Source organism: Artibeus jamaicensis, unplaced genomic scaffold (assembly GCF_021234435.1).
Source record: "Artibeus jamaicensis isolate MK-2021 breed Jamaican fruit bat unplaced genomic scaffold, CSHL_Jam_final contig_1582, whole genome shotgun sequence".
Lineage (NCBI taxonomy): Eukaryota > Metazoa > Chordata > Mammalia > Chiroptera > Phyllostomidae > Artibeus > Artibeus jamaicensis.
In genome coordinates this window covers 804,252-822,837 of record NW_026521309.1, presented here as the reverse complement: position 1 = coordinate 822,837, position 18,586 = coordinate 804,252, and the positions used below count along the sequence as shown (strand labels likewise).

At 38.2% G+C, this 18,586-nt stretch overlaps 1 long non-coding RNA gene and 1 pseudogene across 1 annotated transcript in view; one reads left to right on the top strand and one right to left on the bottom strand.

Moving 5' to 3' along the window:
- The window catches only part of LOC128628048 (uncharacterized), a 33,584-nt gene extending 30,147 nt beyond the window's left edge, over window positions 1-3,437 (bottom strand). Inside the window, exon 1 of the long non-coding RNA XR_008392378.1 lies at window positions 3,338-3,437. This is a non-coding gene — a long non-coding RNA (uncharacterized LOC128628048). The remainder of the gene's footprint in view (window positions 1-3,337) is intronic.
- Window positions 3,438-13,940: 10,503 nt separating this feature from the next.
- LOC119056336 (PRELI domain containing protein 3B-like) lies at window positions 13,941-14,532 on the top strand (annotated as a pseudogene).
- The last annotated feature ends 4,054 nt before the right edge of the window (window positions 14,533-18,586 follow it).

The following is an 18,586-nucleotide window of genomic DNA, read 5'->3' as shown; positions in this document are numbered from 1 at the left end:
TCCTTGGACTGGCCTGGCCAGGGGTGGCCGTGTTTTCCCCTGGGTGCTCTGGAGAGGATGGGCTTTGAGGCAGGAAACTGCCATCCTCCCAGACTGTGTAGCTTTTGAAAAAAGGCCTCTTTCCTTTTCTTACCAAACCTCTGCCTCTGGAATTTGCCCATGGGTGATGGCAGACAGCCGAACTCCAACTTCTGTTTGGTAACAATACCACAGAAACAGAAAGGATCTTAAGAGAATACAATAAATAATTATATGCAATCATTTTGTATTACCTAGAAGAACTGGATCAATTCCTAGAAACATAAAAGTTACAAAAACTGAATTATGAAGAAATAGAAAATCCAAACATACCAGTAATAAGAAGATTAAATTAGTAATTAAAAAATCTCCCAATATTTCCCAACTCATTCTCTGAGCCTCTGATACCGAAACCAGACAAAAGCAATATAAAAAAAGAAAATTATCTCAATCATTAGAGATACAGACACAAACAATTCTCAGCAAAATACTAGAAAATGAATCCCTATAAAAGGGTAACATAGTATGACCACATGAAATTTATCCCCGAGATGCAAGGTCAGTTCAACATTCAAAAATCAAGTAAGTTAATACACCATATTAATAGAATAAAGGACAAAACAAAATGACTCAATTATCTCAATAAATTTCAAAAAGGCATTGGACAAAATCTAATACCCTTTTTATAATAAACACACTCAACAAACTAGAAATAAAAAAAGTTTTCTCAGTATGATAAAAGGCATTTATGAAAATACACTGCTAACATCTAAGACCCAGAGTACCTCAAAGATATTCTCTCTCATTATTTATAGACAACATTGTACTGGACATTCTAAACAAAATAAAGGCACCCATGTCAGAATGGATGAAGTATAACTATTTCCATGTGCAAATGACAATATCTTGCATATAGAAAATCCTAAGGAATACACACACACACACACACACACACACACACACACACCTACTAGAACCAATAAACAAATTTATCAAGATTGTAGACTACAAGAGAAATATACAAAACCAGTTAAATTTACATATAATAAAAGTGAACAATTTAAAAATCAATCAAAGAAAACAACTTTTCTCACTATATACAAAAATTTACTCAAAGAATCATAGGCACAAATGGAAGAGCTAAAGCTATAAAACTCCTAGAAAAAAATAAAGGTATAAATCTTTGTGACCTTGGACTAGGCAATAATATCTTAGATAAGATGCCAAAAGCGCAAGCAGCAAAAGAAAATACAAATAAATGGAATTTCATCAAAATTTTAAACTTTCATATTTCAAAGAACCATCAAGAAAATAAAAAGATTACCCACAGAATGAAAGAAGATATTTACAAATCATTTATCTGATAAGGGGCTAATTTCCAGAGTATCTAAACAACTCTTACAACATAACAATAAAAAAGATAAATAACTCAACTTTTTAAATGCGAAAAGCATTTTAACAGACATTTCCTCAGAGAAGATATACATACAAATGGCCAATAAACACATGAAAAGGAGTTCAACACTATTAGTCACTAAGAAAATAAAAATCAAAACCACATTATGATGGCTATAATAAAAAGAAAGACAATAAAAAAGTGTTGACAAGAATGTGGAGAAATTGAAACTTTCATACATTGCTGGCAGGAATATAATATGGTGCAGCCACTTTGGAAAACAGTTTGGCAGCATCTCAAAAAGTTAAAGATAGAGTTGCCAAAGGAGAAGTTCCACTCCGATGTATGTACCCTAGAGAAATGAAAAAGTATGTTCACACAAAAACTCGGACACAAACTTTTATAGCAACATTATCCATAGTAGCCAAAAAATGTAACCAACCGCATACCCAGAGCTGATGGATGGATAAATATCATGTGGTATATCCATACAATGGAATAATATTCAGCTATAGTAAGGACTTCATTAATAAAAAAACAAAATACTTATAAATGCTACAACATGGATAAACCTTGAAACCATTATGCCGGCCACAAAAGACCACATATTATGTGACCCCATTTATACGAAATGTTCAAAATAAGCAAATCCATAGAGACAGGAAGTGGTTGCCAGGAGCTGGGAGGAGGGGAGAATGAGGAGTGTTTGCTAATGAGCCTGGGAATTTGGGGGGCAGATAAAAATTTATGAAATTAAGTGATGGCTGCACAGCTTTGTGAATGCACTAAAAACCATTGACTTGTTCACTTAAAAAGTAAATTTTATAGCATATGGATTATATGTCAATAAAAAGAAGACCTAGGTAATCTGAATGAATTTACATCTACCAAAATTTATATTTTATAGTTAAAACTTTTCAACAAAGAAAAATTTCAGGCCCAAATGGCTTCACTAGTAAATTATAGCAAGTAATTAAGAATGAGGTAATCCTAATCTCCAAAAACTTTAAGAAGACATAGAAGGGAATATTTCCCAACAGATTTTATGAGGCCAGTGTTACTGTGATACCAAAACCAGACAAAGACATTACAAGGGGAAAAAAACTCTAACAAATATAGACAAAGGATCAGCACACCAAGGCCTGTGGGCTAAAGCCAGCAGCCAATCTGTTTATCAAAATAATGTTTTGTTAAAACACAGCCACAGCCTTTTATTTACGTATTGTCTATTGCTGCTTTCATTCAGACTTGAGTAGTTATGGCACAAATCATATGGTCCACAAAACTTCAAATACAGGGTGGGGCAAAAGTAGGTTTACAGTTGTTTGGATGGAAAATAATGTAATAATTCATAAATAATAGTATAAGAATAAACTCTGTGTTTCTTATACTCATAACAGTAAACCTACTTTTGCCCCACCCTATATTTACTACCTGACTCTTTACAGAAAAAAATTTGTTGATCCCTGCTATAGACTAATAGGTCTCAGGAAGACAGTTGCAAATCAACCAAGAAATATATAAAATAGATAAGACATCAAGATCGAGTGGAATTTATCCCAATAATGCAATGTTGGTTTACAAAAAAATATCAGTCAATGTAGTGTAACATATTAATAGAATGAAGGTTAAAAACGACATGGTCATCTCAATAGTTGCAGGAAAAAAAGCCTTTAATGAAATTCAACATCCTTTCATGATAAAAATACTTTTCAGCAAACTAAAAATAGAAGGGAAAGTTTCCCATCCCACATGTAGGAAGTTTTTAAGTCACCACCCTGTCCTGACAACAAGTAAGAGGCTGAACAAACTGAAAATCAACAACTCTTCTTAGACCCATCAGAGAAGTTAGGTCACAGGGAAAACTGCTGCACCCAAAGCTGTGGACATCAACATAATTAGTCACGGAGAATTACAACTTACCAGGACAGAAACCCACGAGCAGAAACCAGGGGGACCAGTGCCAGGGTAGGCAAACCTGACAAATTGCTGGAGGCTCAGTGTGGACAAGTTTGAGAGATGAAAATTCCAGAGGGACCAGTTATAAGGTGACCCCTCCACCCAACACACACACACACACACACACACACACACACACACACACACACACACACATACAGTTTTGTGAGTTTGTGAATTTACCTCCTGGAGCTCTACCAGATTCTCACAATGAATATCAAAAAAATCCCTTCATACTTTTGGCACTGGGGAGGGGAAAATAAACCATTATGTAATATGCCAGAGCATTCTGTTCTTCTTAATAAAGCCCTCCCTCAGGAGAAACTATCCAACCAGAGCCTAACTCATTGGGTTTTATCAGAACCTAACTAACTTGAGGGAAGAGAAATACTCAGTTCCAGCCTAATCGAGCCATCTTGTTCCACCCAAGGGAGAAAAAATAACTGAGAAACACTGGTGAATTTCACAGTCCAGAGGCATCATTGCACTAAAAGACTGAGACCTAATTATAGGACTGTAGAATGCTCTCCCCACGCACTACATCACTGGAGGCCTATTTACAGCCATTCCTTTCACCCAGTACATCATGTCCAGCTATCAAGGAAAAAACTACAAGCCATACTAAAAGGTAAAAAAAAAAAAAACACCATCTAAAAAGAAAGAGTAAGCATCAGAACCAGACAAGGCAGGGATGATGGAATTATCAGATTAGGAATTTAAAACATGACCAATGTGCTAATGTCTCTATGGATAAAGTAGACATCATGCAAGAACAATGTAAGCAGAGAGATGGAAATTCTTAAGGAGAAATGCTAGAGATTAAAAAGCACTGTAACAGAAATGAAGAATGCCTTTGATGGACTTATTAGTAGATTGAACACAGTTAGGAAAAGAATCTTTGAGCTTGAGGATACCTCCATAGGGACCTCCCAAACTGAAAAGTAAAGAGAAAAAAGACCCGAAAGAAAAAAATAGAACATCTAAGGACTGTAAGACAGCTACAAAAGGTGTGACATATGCGTCAGGTAATACCAGAAAGAGAAGAGAGAAGGGGTAACAGAAGACATATTGAAACAATAAAGACTGAGAATTTCCCCAAACTAAATTCAGATGCCAAATACAGATCCAGGAAGCTCAGAGAACATCAAGCAGGAGGCATATCATATTCAAACTACAGAAAATAAAAAGATAAAGAAAAATCCTGAAAGTAGCCAAGGGTAAAAAAACAACTTACCTATAAAAGATCAAAAATGAGAATTACATCTGACTCCTCAAAATCTTTGCAAGTAAAAAGAGAGTGAAAGAGGGGAAAGTTTTGAGAGAAAAAAAAAACCACCAACCTAGAATTTTGTACCTTATGAGATTATCCTTAAAAAGTGAAGGAGCCCTGGCTGGTGTAGCTCAGTGGATTGAGCACAGGTCTGTGAACCAAAGGATTGTGGTTTGATTCCCAGTCAGGGCACATGCCTGGGTTGCAGGCCAGGTCCCCAGTTGGGGCCTCATGAGAGGTAACCACACATTGATGTTTCTCTCCCTCTCCTTTCCTTCCCCTCTAAAGATAAATAAATAAAATCTTTAAAAAAAAACACCCTCTATTCAATCAGAGAGACAGGGTGGAATGCTTTTACTCCACTTTATCCAGAACCAGAACACAAAGGCTTCTTTGGACATTTGAAAGAATTACTCACTAGCAGATCTTCATCTCAAAAATGTTAAAGGAAGTCCTTCAGACAGAAGAAAAGTGATACCAGATGCAAATGTAGATGGACCTAGAGAAATGAACAGATATGGTATGTGGATAAACACAAAAGACTTTTTCTTATTTTAAAAATCTCTTCCAAAGATAATTGACCAACTAAGGCAAAAACAATGACAATGTTTTCTGGAGTTCATAACATGTAGGAGCAAAATATATGACGACAAGACACGAAGGCCTGAAAGAGGAAAATAGAAGTACAGTGTTGAAGTTTTTATTCTGTATTTTATTTTCTTTTTTTAAAGATTTTATTTATTTATTTTTAGACAGAGGGGAAGAGTGGGAGAAAGAGGGAGAGAAACATCAGTGTATGGTTGCCTCTCACGCGCTCTCGACTGGGGACTTGGCATGTGCCCTGACCAGGAATCAAACCAGTGACCCTCTGGTTCACAGGCCAGCATACAATCCACAGAGGCACACCAGCCAGGGCTTTATACTGTGTTTGAAATGGCATAGTGCTACTTGAAGGTAGACTGGTAAGTTCAAGATGTATACCATAAGCCATAAAGCAATCACTAAACAATAAAATACTGAGTTATAACTAAAAAACTGATGAATAAATTAGGATCGTAAAAAGTCTTTAATTAATGTATTTAAAGGCCAAAACGAGGGAAAAGGAAAAGTAACAGGTGGGTCAAATAGAAAACAAATATCAGGATGGTGAATTTAAATCTCACCATATCCATATCAATAATCACATGAAGTGTAAATGCTTTACTGGGATGGGGACAAACCACGACCTGTAGGCCTAACCTTTTACTGTAGCAGGTTTGGACATGGCTCTCAAGCTAAGAATGGTTTGTACATTTAAATTATTTAAAAAGAAGAGAAAGAGAAAAGTATGTAACAAAGACCACATGTGGCCCACAAAGCCTAAAACATTTATTATCTTGTCCTTTACAGAAGACATTCTTCAATTGCTGGACTAAATGCTCAGTTGAAATTAAAATGAAGAGAGTTTCATATTGGATGAAAGACCCAGCCTTGGCTGGTGTGGCTCAGGGGATTGAGCGCCAGCCTGCCAACCAAAGGGTCACCAGTTCGGTTCCCAGTCAGGGCACATACCTGGATTGTAGGTCAGGTCCCTGGGGTGGGGGGCGGGGGAGGGGGCGGGGTACGAGAGGCAACCACACATTGATGTTTCTCTCCCTCTCTTATTCCTTTCCTTCCCCTCTTTCTAAAAATAAATAAATAAAATCTTTTTTAAAAGACCCAAGTATGCTGTCTACATAAATCAAAATAGCAAAAGAATATCACACATGTGATAATAGAAAAATATTATCTATATCTACCTATGTCCCTGCCTCCAGTTCCTAGCACAGAGCTCCTAAAATTCCTATAATTTTCTAAGTGATAAGAGCACTAGGAACATTTATTGTTTTAGTATTTGATCTTTGACCCTGGTTTTGACTTCCTGACAAAGAGTTCCCAAGGTCCCAAAGAATCTCCTGGGTGATATCAGTGTCTTTGGTTGTAATGAAGTGATACTTCTGGGGGCTGGTCACCAGAAAGACCAAGCCATGATTAGAAGCTTGAAATTTTCAGCCCCAACTCTCATTCTCCAGAGGAGAGAGGAGCTGGAAATGGAGTCAGTGATGGACTGTGCCTATGTGATAAAGCCTCCCTAAAAATTCCGATAGTATGAGGTTCGGAGAGCCTCTGGGTTGGTGAACGCATGGGGAGAACGGCTTTTCTGGAGAGAGAATGGAAGCTCCATGCTCCTTCCCACATACCTCGCTCTCCTCATCTCTTCCATCTGAACGTTCACTCATATCGTTTACTGTGTCCTTGTAAAATAAACTGGTAAACAGTAAATGTTCCCCTGAATTCTATAGTCACTCTAGCAAATTAATCACACACAAGGAGGGGATCATGAAACCTCAGATTTATAGCTGATTGGCCAGACGCATGGGTGACCACCTGAACTTGCAATTGGCATCTAAGAGAGGAATGGGAAAGTCCTGTAGTACTGAGTCCTTAACCTGTATGATGTGATACTATTCTGGGTACATAGTGTCAGGACTGAATTAAATTGTAGGACACCCAGGCGGTGTGGCAGAAAATTGCTTGATGGGAGAAAACAGCACATATCCAGTGTCAGAAGTGTCATGAGTGTCCTAACACTGTAAAAGTAAAGGAGAAACAGGAGAGAGGCACTGGATTTTTTATGTACTATATACATGTAAATTGTGTGTGCATATGTATGTATGTGTGTACATGTGTGTGCATGTACACATATACATGTATATATTTTTGCTCTGTTCAGAAGGTATCTAGCCCTGTAATATGAAAACTAGAAACATTTACTGAAGAAGATACAAGAAACATTGTACATAGGACAATGATGCCTTAGTCTCCTTCAAAGTAGGGATCTTGGGACCTCACACAGTTCTACCAATTGCCATTATCTGTCCCTTTGTGATTTCCAGAACCTCACTGACAGTCTGAAATCTCTTCCCTCTCAGAGGTAATTTTAGTTTGGGGAAAAGCCAGAAGTCACAAGGCAACAAGTCTGGGCTGTCAGGGGACTGAGTCACCTGGGTGATTTGATGTTTCACAGAAAAACTGCACAAGATGTGAGGCACGAGCAGGTGTGTTGTTGCGATGAAGCTACCAATCACCAGCTGCCCATGGCTGCAGCCTTCTGAATCATCCAAATAGTTTCCATGGAGGAATGTTCAAGCTTAATGTAAAATTTAATGCAGATTCGTTGCTCTACTCACTCAGTTATTTTGAATGCAATGGCCACACAGTACACATGCTCACTCAATGGCATCTGCCATCTACCACCCCCACTGACTAGTACAGTGACATCATCATTGTTCACACATGCACATTCCAGTCCACTCTCCTTGGCTGCCAAGTTACATCAATGTTGTGCAAACCTTTCTTATTATATTAACAATGGCTGGACTTTTTCCATATATATACACATATGTATACATAGTGGGATGGGCAAAAGTAGGTTAAATCATTACCTAAAAAATAAATCAGCCCTGGCTGGGTGGCTCAGTGAATTGAACACCAGCCTGAGAACCAAAAAGCTGTCAGTTTGATTCCCAGTCGGGGCAAATGCTTGGGTTGTGGGCCAGGTCCCCAGCCAAGGGCATGCAAGAGGCGATTGATCAATGTATCTATTTCTCACACATTGGTGTTCCTGTCCCTCTCTTTCTCCCTCCCTTGCTCTTGCTCTAAAAGTAAATAAATAAATCATAATAACAATAATAAAAAAGACAAATAATATAAATAAATACAATAATCAATAAATTATCATACAAGAATAAACGTTCACGTACTTACAACTGTGAACCTACTTTTGTCCTCACTTGTGTGTGTGTGTGTGTGTGTGTGTAGTGAGCACTAATCAAAGTAAAACCATAGTGGCTAAATAAATAATAGATAGAGTAGATTAGATTTTAGGGCAAAAATAATGTAATAATACTAATAATATGATCAATTCATTAAGAGGTTGTAGCACTCGTGAATGATTATATTTCTTACAACAGAGATTCAAAATACTAAAGCAAAAACTCCAAATGGAAACAGATTTGTCAACAGCTGCAGTCAGAAACTTCAACACCATTTCTTAACAGCTGGTAAAATAATAGATGGACATCAGTAAGGATATAGAAAATTTTAACAACACTATCAGCCAACCAATTTGACATTTATAGCACCCTTCAGCTAACACCAGCCGAAAATATTTTTTCAAGTGCAAATGGTCATATTCTGAGCCATAAAACAAGTTTCAATAAATTTAAGAGGATTCAATTCTCACAAAATAAGTTCTCTGACAACAACAAAAATAAATTAGAAATCAGTAATATATATATAAACAATATATATATGCACATATATATCTGGAAAATCCTCCTAAATATTTGAAAACTTAATAACATCTCTTTAAATAAGCTTTGAATCAAGGAAGAAATTACATGGGAAATTAAAATGCATTTTAAGTGAATGAAAATAGAAAGACAACAGGTCACAATTTGTAGGATGCAGCTGAAGCAGCATTTTGAGGGAAATTTAGTAGTACTGGTCACTTATATTAGAAAGGAAGAAAGGTCTCACATCAATGATTTAAACTTACATATTGAGAAACATGATTTTAAAAGAGTAAAAACTTTAATTAAGGAAGAAACATTACCAAACTTAGACAAACTCTTCCAGGAAACTGAAAAGGAAATAGCTCTTCCCAGCTCATTCTATGAGTCCAGCATTATTCCGACTAAAACTTACAAAGATATGACAAGAAAAATACAGACTTCCCCCAAGATGGAGGCACAGGTGGATACGCTGTGCTTTCTCACACAACCAAGTTTAGAGAAAACAAAATATTAGCAACAGAAAACACAGCCAGAACACGGAAAATTGAACTTTTCAGAAGTCTGATAACAACAAATTCTTCAGCCTGACTGGTAAGAGGGGCAAAGCCAGCAGCTGGCGGAGCGGGGTTGCACAGGAAAACTCGGTCAGACGGACTCAGGCACGCGGATCCCAGGCATGGGGTTGCAAAGGGCCGACCCAGTGAGCGACCCAGTGAGCTACCGGAGACCAGAGGACCCAGCAAGGGCGCAGGGCAGCGGGTCGACTGTGGTGGCGCATTCCTGTGCAGATAGACCGGCGAGGGAGTGGGGAGTGAGATGGGCCCCAGCAGGCCCCAGCTGTGGGAGGCAGCAGAGAGGGACGCCATTTGCCTGCTCTGACCCCTCCCCCACATACAGTGTCTCAACCCAGCAACCCTGCCCTGGTGGCCCTGCCCCACCCCTAAGGCTCTCCTCCTCATACTTAACAGGTGGGGACAGACAAAAAATGGCTCAAGAAGATCTCAAAGCCCCAGAGCCCATAACTCTAAGCAACAAAGAAATAGCAAAACTTTCAGATGCACAGTTCAAAACACTGGTGATCAGGATGCTCACAGAACTGGTTGATTTAGTCACAAATTAGAGGAACATATGAAGGCTAAACTAGTTGAAATGAAGGGAATTGCACAGGAAACCAATAGTGATGAGAAGGAAACTGGGACTCAAATCAAGGGAGTGGACCAGAAGGAAGAAAAAAAATGACCGAACAGGAAAATATGAAGAAACAAGAATTCAAAAAATGAGGAGAGGCTTAGGAACCCCCAGGACATCTTTAAACGCTCCAACATCCGAATTATAGGGGTACCAGAAGGTGGAAAGGAACAGCCACCAGTGGAAAACTTATTTGAACAAATAATAAAGGAGAATTTCCCCAATCTGGCAAAGGAAATAGACTTCCAGGAAATCCAGGAAGCTCAGAGAGTCCCAAAGAAGTTGGACCCAAGAAGAAACACACCAAGGCACATCATAATTACATTAGCCAAGATTAAAATGAAGGAGAGAATCCTAGAAGCAGCAAGAGCTAAGGGGGCAGTCACCTACAAAGGAGTTCCCATCAGACTGTCAGCTGATTTCTCAGACCTTACAGGCAAGAAGGGGCTGGAAAGAGGTATTCCAAGTCATGAAATCCAAAGACCTACAACCAAGATTGCTCTATCCAGCAAAGCTTTCATTTAGAATGGAAGGGCAAATGAAGTACTTCTCAGATAAGATCAAGTTCAAGAAGTTCATCATCACCAAGCCCTTATTATATGAAATGTTAAAGGGACTTATCTAAGAAAAAGAAGATTAAAAATATGAACAGTGAAAGGACAGCAAACTCACAGTTATTAACAACCACACCTAAACCAAAAGCAAACTAAAAGGACAGCTAGATCAGGAGTGGAAACATAGAAATGAAGATCTCACGGAGGGTTAGCAACAGGGGAGTGGGAGAAGTGGGGAGAAGGTACAGAAAATAAGTAGCATAGACAGTAGGTAGAAAATAGATAGGGAGAGGGCAAGAATAGTATGGGAAATATAGAATCTAAAGAACTTGAGACACATGGTCATAAACTAAAGGGGGGGGAATGGTAGGAGTGGGGGTGCAGGGTGGAGGGGAATGAAGGGGGGAATAGAACAACTGTAATGGCATAATCAATAAAATAAAAATAAAAAAGAGAAAAAATACAGACTGATGATCCTCATGAGTGAAATTCAAACCTTTCTACCAACATTGCAAAATTTGATAATATGTTAAAATGGCAGCACATCATGATAGAATGGGGTTTATCCTGGGAATACAAGGTTACTTTAACATTTGGAAATCAATTGGTGTAATTTGCTACAGTTACAGACTAAAAACAAATAAAAGTCCCCTATAAAACCCCAGTGGTCATTTAAGTGGATGCAGAAAACCTTTTGACGGTATTTAATATTTGTTATTGAAAATACTAAGGATACAAAGAGACTTCATAAACTTGGTAAAGAATTCACGTTGTCCTCTTAAGGTCAGGAACGAGGCAAGACTCCGCATTTTCACCACTGATGTTCAGTGTAGAACCAGAGCGTCCAGCCAGAGCAACAGAGCAATGAAGAGAAATAAAAGGCATCTAGGCTGAAAAGGAAAATCTAAAATAGACAATCTTATTAACAGACAACCATGTATGGGGGGAGGCCCCCCCAAACAAATGCATTTATAAAAAATTGTGTATTTATTCTTACATTTTAAAACTTCAGTCATCTTCAAAGTAATCTCCATTTGATGTAATATACATATTAAGACATTTTTCCCCACTGCTCAAAACAGTTTTTGAGCATGTCAATTTTGATGCGTTTTAGTGCTTCTGCCATTTTTTGTTTCACCTCTTCCAGATTGGCAAAACTCTTCCCTCTGAGGAGTTTTTTCATCTGGGGAAACAAAAAAAAAGTCACTTGGGGAGAGATTGGGTAAATAGGGAGCGTGGGGCCTGGGGGTCATGCTATTTTTGGTCAAAAACTACTGAACACTCAATACGTTGTGGTCAAGTGCACTTGTGAGTCACCCATTGTGAATTGGGCAAATGTGTTGCAAGAGTCTTCAAAGAAAAATTCACTGAAGCCACATGCAGCCTCTCACAACAACGCCAGCTGGTAGACTATACAGATGGTTTCCTAGAACACTCACCTAGCAGGGAAAGCCTGTACTACAAGGGGCCTACCTTCCAGAAGGTAACTTTGGTTTTTCTGGGGGGGTCCCCCCTCATATGTAGAAAATCCTATGGAATCTACAAAAAAATTAGAATTAAAACTTTAGAACTACTAAAACTAATAATAATGAGTGAGTTTATCAAGACTGCAGGATACAAGATCACTACACAAAAATCAGTTATATTTTATGTGTTAGCAATAAGTAGTCAAAAATAGGAATTAAAAAAATTATTTACTATAGTATCAAAATATACAAAATCATGAGTGATAAACCTAACAGGAATATTTAAGACCAGTACACTGAAAACTTAATATTACTCAGAACAATTCAAGAAGACTTAAATAATGCATTATCAACCCCCCAAAGAGAGAAAGTCAGTTCTTAGGGGAGGTGGTATGTGAAGAATCTTCCTCTTACCTAGAAAGCGCAGACAAACATACAGTTCCAAAAAGATATAAATAAATCCATTTTATTAATCTGATTAAATATGAAAATAATGTCTAAAAAAGACATTATAGGAAAGCTCCTCCCCCCTTAGAAAAGGTTGAAAAACAGTGACTTAAATAAATGGAGAGATCACCATGTTCTCAAACAGGAAGACAGAAATAACTGAGGTGTCCTTTCTCACAACTAGATCTATAGATTTAATGCAGTATCAATCAAAATCATGGCAAGATTTTTTCTTCTTTTAAAAATTTACAAACTGATTCTAAAATTTATATAGAAATGCAAAGGGTTTAAAATAGCCATAACGATTTTAAGAAAGAATAAAGTCAGAGGACTTGAACTACCTGGTTTCAAGATGTATCGTAAAAGGACAGTTACCAAGACATTGTGGTATTGGCAAAAAGATAGGTACATGGACCAATGGAACAGAACAGAGTCCAGAATATCTATGGCCAATTCGTTTCCATCCAAATGCTAAGACAATTCAATTGGGAGTGGATAATGTTTTCAACAAATGGTGCTGAAACATTGGATAATTATATGCAAAAAATGAACATCAATCCTTACTTCACATCATATACAAAAAATGAAGTCTCATTTCCAGGTATTGGAGGGGATAAGTAAAAATGGTAGTGATTTTAGAATGTGTTAGGACTTAAGCAACCATGAACTTAATATAAACTGCTATAAACATAGCTTGGTATATATGGAGCACATGGTAAACATGAGTCAAAAAATCTATAAGACATGTACAAGGCATAAAAAGAAAGAAATCCAAGTACAAGATACAAAGAGTCATCAACATACAAGAAAAGAGCAAGAGACTAAGACACACAGATCAATGCAATAGAATACAGAGTATGAGAGATCAATGTGAAAGAATAAGTAAGTACAGAAATAAATGTATACAAATATATAACTAACTTTTTACAAACACTCAAACAGCTCAATGGAGTAAGGACAATCCTTACAACAAACAGTGCTGGAACACTGGATATTCATGTGTTAAAATAAATTAACACCAACCTAACCTCACAGTTTATACCAAAAAATTATCTCAAAATATAATAGATCTAAGTATAAAATGTAAAACTCTAAAATTTTTAGGAGAAAACTGCTGTGACCTTCAGTTAGGCAAAGAGTTCTTAAAAATTACACCAAAAGTATGACTGGTAAAATAAAAATATTTGGCACTTCATTAAAATAATAAACTTTTGCTCTGTGAAAGACATGATTAAGGGAAAAACCAGAGGGGGTGGGGCAGGGTACAGTGCAGCTATCTGCCCTCTTTGCTTTTGCACGGTTGGACAGGCGCAGGCCCCTGACACCATGAGGATCTGGTCTCTGAAGCGTGTCCTTGATGGCCCACGGGTAACTGTTCCTAGAGCTCCAATGCTGAGATGCCCAAATGCTATGAACTCAAATGTGGATGGAGTGGATGTATTGGACAGACATATACATCCTTCTGGAAAATTGCACAGACATAGATCTCTCAGCACAGAGTGGGAACTGCCTTCCATTGTAAAATCTCTCAATGGTGCAGCAAGAACCAAAACATATGTACAAAAACTTGTGTATAGTTGACTCTGTATAGAAAACCATGGAACTTAAATCCTTTACTATTTTATTGGCAAATGTGGTTTCAGTAGATGAGAGACATATACAAACCACATCCTCAGGACCCAGATAAAAACTATTTTGACTCAAGGGGCCATAATCAGTATAAAAGGAATCAGTCTCAGCTGTTATCTTAAAGGCCTGATGGCAAGTTCAACATATTCAAATGCTAACAAAGGCCGAAAACAGCAAGGGAATGGCTAATACATAAATCAAATGGGGAGAATGAAGAACTGACAGCTTCAGCAAGAGGGGGCATAAGCACACCAAGGTGGCAGCAGCAGCATTTTTAGACCAAAGATGATAAAAGTTTTCACAGAACACCCAGTCTCCGGGATCTCAACTAGTTGGCATTACATCGATTTGTTATTTAAAAATACAACTATAGACCATGGGAAACCAAGATGGGCTCCTCCATCAAATTTCTTGCTAGACTGGCTCAGCCCTAGAGGAAAGCCCCCCTCCATGCAGGGACCAACTCATCCCTGTGACTGACTCTGCTGCTGCTCTCAGGAGCAACCAAAGCTTGCCAGGCCTGACGCATCTTGTGTTACTCAGAAATAATGTTGATACTTGGAAACCCATTCAAACTCGTATGCAGAAAGGGCAATAATGACGGCAGCCAGGGATTTGCAGGAACTTGTTCCTTTGGGTAGACACCACTGCAAGCACTATCCTAATGCTTTGAATCTCAGCTTCAGCACCTGCAGCCAGCCTCTGAGGTATGGTCTTCTGATGGTGCTGTCGGCTTGGTGGAATCCCTTATGGAGGATACAGTCCATAAGAAAGAGGAGGAATATTAGCAGTTAAGGGAAGACATAAGGAAAATGGGAGAAGTGAATTACAATGAGGAACTTTTGTGTAGCTGAAAATATGGTGATCTGGAGAAAAGAAAGTAAAAGTCAGGCATTGACTGTTTATAAAGCATTTACATTTGATAGTCTTGTTGAATAGGCATTATGGTATGACTTCGTTATATCACACAGTAAGTCTAAAAAAGCCTACAGTAGTGCTAAAGTAGAAAATGCATGTGTGTATTGCAAAGCTCGCATGTCAACATGCATAGCATAGAAGGAATGCATAGCTTCTTTACCTTTTCAGGTTGCAAATGTCTGGTCCACCAAATATGGATTGTTGTTCTAACAAAGCAGTTCTTCACGTGAGTTGCCTTCAGGTCCAACCAGAGAAACTTTACCAACTATGTTCAGCATGCTACATCCCCTGGATAAAATAACCGCACTTGTTTGTAAATTAGAAAGTCTTTTTGATTTATTGCAGGTGCAATATATTGTAGATCATGCGATGAAAATAGTGTTTCTCCACACTGACTCCTCCACTGTAATGACCTATGACACTGTTCACAATCAGCATCCTGTGTGGGTTCTCCCAAGAGGGAAAAAGGTAAAATAATGCTGTTTTAAAGTTCTCTGAACAGGGGGGAAACCCCAGAATGTGGTCAGTAGTAGCTTTCTCACAGCACACCCCAGAGGCCTCTGCAAAGGAGGTTCCCTCCTGGCCTCACCTTTTCGTAGCTACTCCTCCATCCCCCAGTCAGAGTTGCTCCACCTCCTCACCCAGACTGCAGAGAGTTCTCCTTCTGTCTCCAACGTGGTGGCTCTTAATCGTACTCATTCCCCTGCCTTGGGAGTGCACTCTTTCTCAGGGGTGCAAAGGTTCAACCTTTCAAGCCATAATGGAGCTCCAAGGAGACACAGTATTTCTCTTCTCCAGTCAGTAATCCAAATGGCTCTTTTCTCATACCAGAAACAGCCAGTTATTCTTGAACTTTTTATTGACTATTTATGGCCAGGAAAAATTACTAACATAAGGTTTGGAGTATATATTTTTATATCATAAGAAAAAGTGTTGCTTAAAGTCTTAGAAAATACTTGGTATTTTGCTTCAACTTCCTTTTAGTAAACTTGGTTAATAATACTTATAAAAATACATAAAGATAGGTATTCAGTCCACCTCTGTTTCAGCAGAGGATATTAATAATATTAAAGTGATCATAAAAATAAAAATTTAAAAGTACAGCTACATTTTAGGTAGAATTTTTTAATAAGCTGAAAAGAGGCTATGTACTTGATCAAAACAAAGAAGCACAGAGTTTTTAGATAAAAGGGAAATCTGAAAATGTTAGTGTTATTTGAAATGCCTGTCTGGTTTTGAGGATTCCAGTATTTATATGAAAATTTAATATATATTTTTTAAGTACTAAGAAATTGGTGTTAAGATATTAAATCTCCTTAAGGTAAAATTTTAAAGCTTTTCATGCATTGGAACTCTATCTGCTTGGCTTTGGACCAACCCCAGAACAAAGCAGAGCCACTTCTAAATAGAAACAATTGCCCTGCTGTGCTAAACTTCAAGAGGGAACTCACTTTAAAAGAAGAAATTCTAGGTCCGGCTGTCCTTCCCATCCTCTCTCCACCACCCTTCCCTCATTCTCTATGTGCAGAAGACCCCCAGCCAAGCACTCTGCCAGGAGGTGCAGAGAGATGCTGCCAGGGTGGGCACCAGTACCACCAAGGTTGTCTTTCAGGTCGAAGATGGAGGTATAAGTAAACAAGCTTCACCTCCATGCACAACTACAGCAAAAATTACAACTAAACTACAAAACAAACATCACCCGGATTCATCAGAAAATTCAGCTCCCTGAAAGTTTGACAAGCAAGGAATTAGGAAGCCACGTTCATCCAGATGAGCCATGCTACAAAGACAGGGAGTCAAAGCAGCTCTACCTAATACACAAACAAATACAGGGAGGCCTTCAAATTGTGGAGACAAAGAAATATGGCCCAAATGAACGAACAGGAGAAAATTCCAGGAAAAGAACTAAATGAAATGGATATAAGCAACCTATCAGATACGGAGTTCAAAATACTAGTTACCAGGATGCTTGAAAAAATTACTTGGTACTGCAGTAGCACAAAATAGACCCAGGCAGAAATGAAGGTTGCATTAAGTGAAACAAAACAAACAAAAAAATCCACAGGGAACCAACAGTGGAGGGGATGAAGCCAAGATTCAAATCCATGATTTGGAACATAAGTAATAAAAAAAGCACTCAATCAGAACAGTACAAAGAAAAAAGAATTAAAAAAAAACAAGAATAGAACAAGGAGCCTCTGACCATCTCCAAACATACCAACACCTGAATCATAGGGGTACCGTAAGAAGAAGAGACAGAGCAAGAAATTGAAACCTTATTTGAAAAAATAATGAAAGACAACTTCCATAATTTGGTGAAGGAAATGGACACACAAGTCCAGGAAGCACGGAGTACCAAACAAGTTGGACCCAAAAAGGACCACACTAAGATACATCATAATTCAAATGCCAAAGGTTAAAGATAAAGAGAGAATCTTAAAAGCTGCAAAAGAAAAGCAGAGAGTTACCTACAAAGAAGTTCCCATAAGACTGTCAGCTGATTTCTCAAAAGGTAATTTGCAGACCAGAGGGGACTGGCAAGAAGTATTCAAACTGATGAGAAACAAGGACTACAACCTAGATTACTCTGTTCAGCAAAGCTATTATTTAGAATTGAAGAGCAGATGAAGTGTTTCCCAAACATGGGAAAACTAAAGGACATCATCATCACCAAGCCATTATCATATGAAATGTTAAAGTGAACTATATAGAAAAAAAAAGATCAAATCTATGAACATTGAAATGGCAACAAATGTACAACTATCAACGACTGAATCTAAAAAACAAACTAAGCAAACAACCAGAACAGGAAGAGAATCATAGACATGGAGATCATTTCAAGGGTTACAGTTGGGAGGGAGGAGGTAGAGCATGGGGGGAAAAGTGCAGGAGCTGAGAAGCACAAATCTGTAGGCACAAAATAGACAGGGAGAGATTAAGAATAGTGTAGGAAATGGAGCAGCCAAAGAACTTACATGTACAACCAATGGACATGAACTAAGGTTGCAGGGGGAATGCTGGTCTGAGGGGGGTGCAGGGTGGAAGTGAATAAAGGGGAAAAATGGGACAACTGTAATAGCATAATCAATAAACTATACTTAAAATTAATCAATGAAATATACCATATTAATGAAATAAAAGGGAAGCATAGCCCCAGCTGGTATAGCTCAGTGGATTGAGCACAGGCCTACGAGCCTAAGGGTCTCTGGGTCAGTTCCCAGTCGGGGCACATGCCTAGGCTGCAGGCCAGGGATCCAGTAGGGACTGCACAAGAGGCAACTACACATTGATGCTTCTCTCCTTCTCTCTGTAAATAAATAAATAAATAAATAATTTTTTTAAAGGGAAGAACATATGATAATCTCAATAAATGAAGCAAAAGCATTTAATGAAATCCAATACTCTGGTAAAAAACACTCCACAAA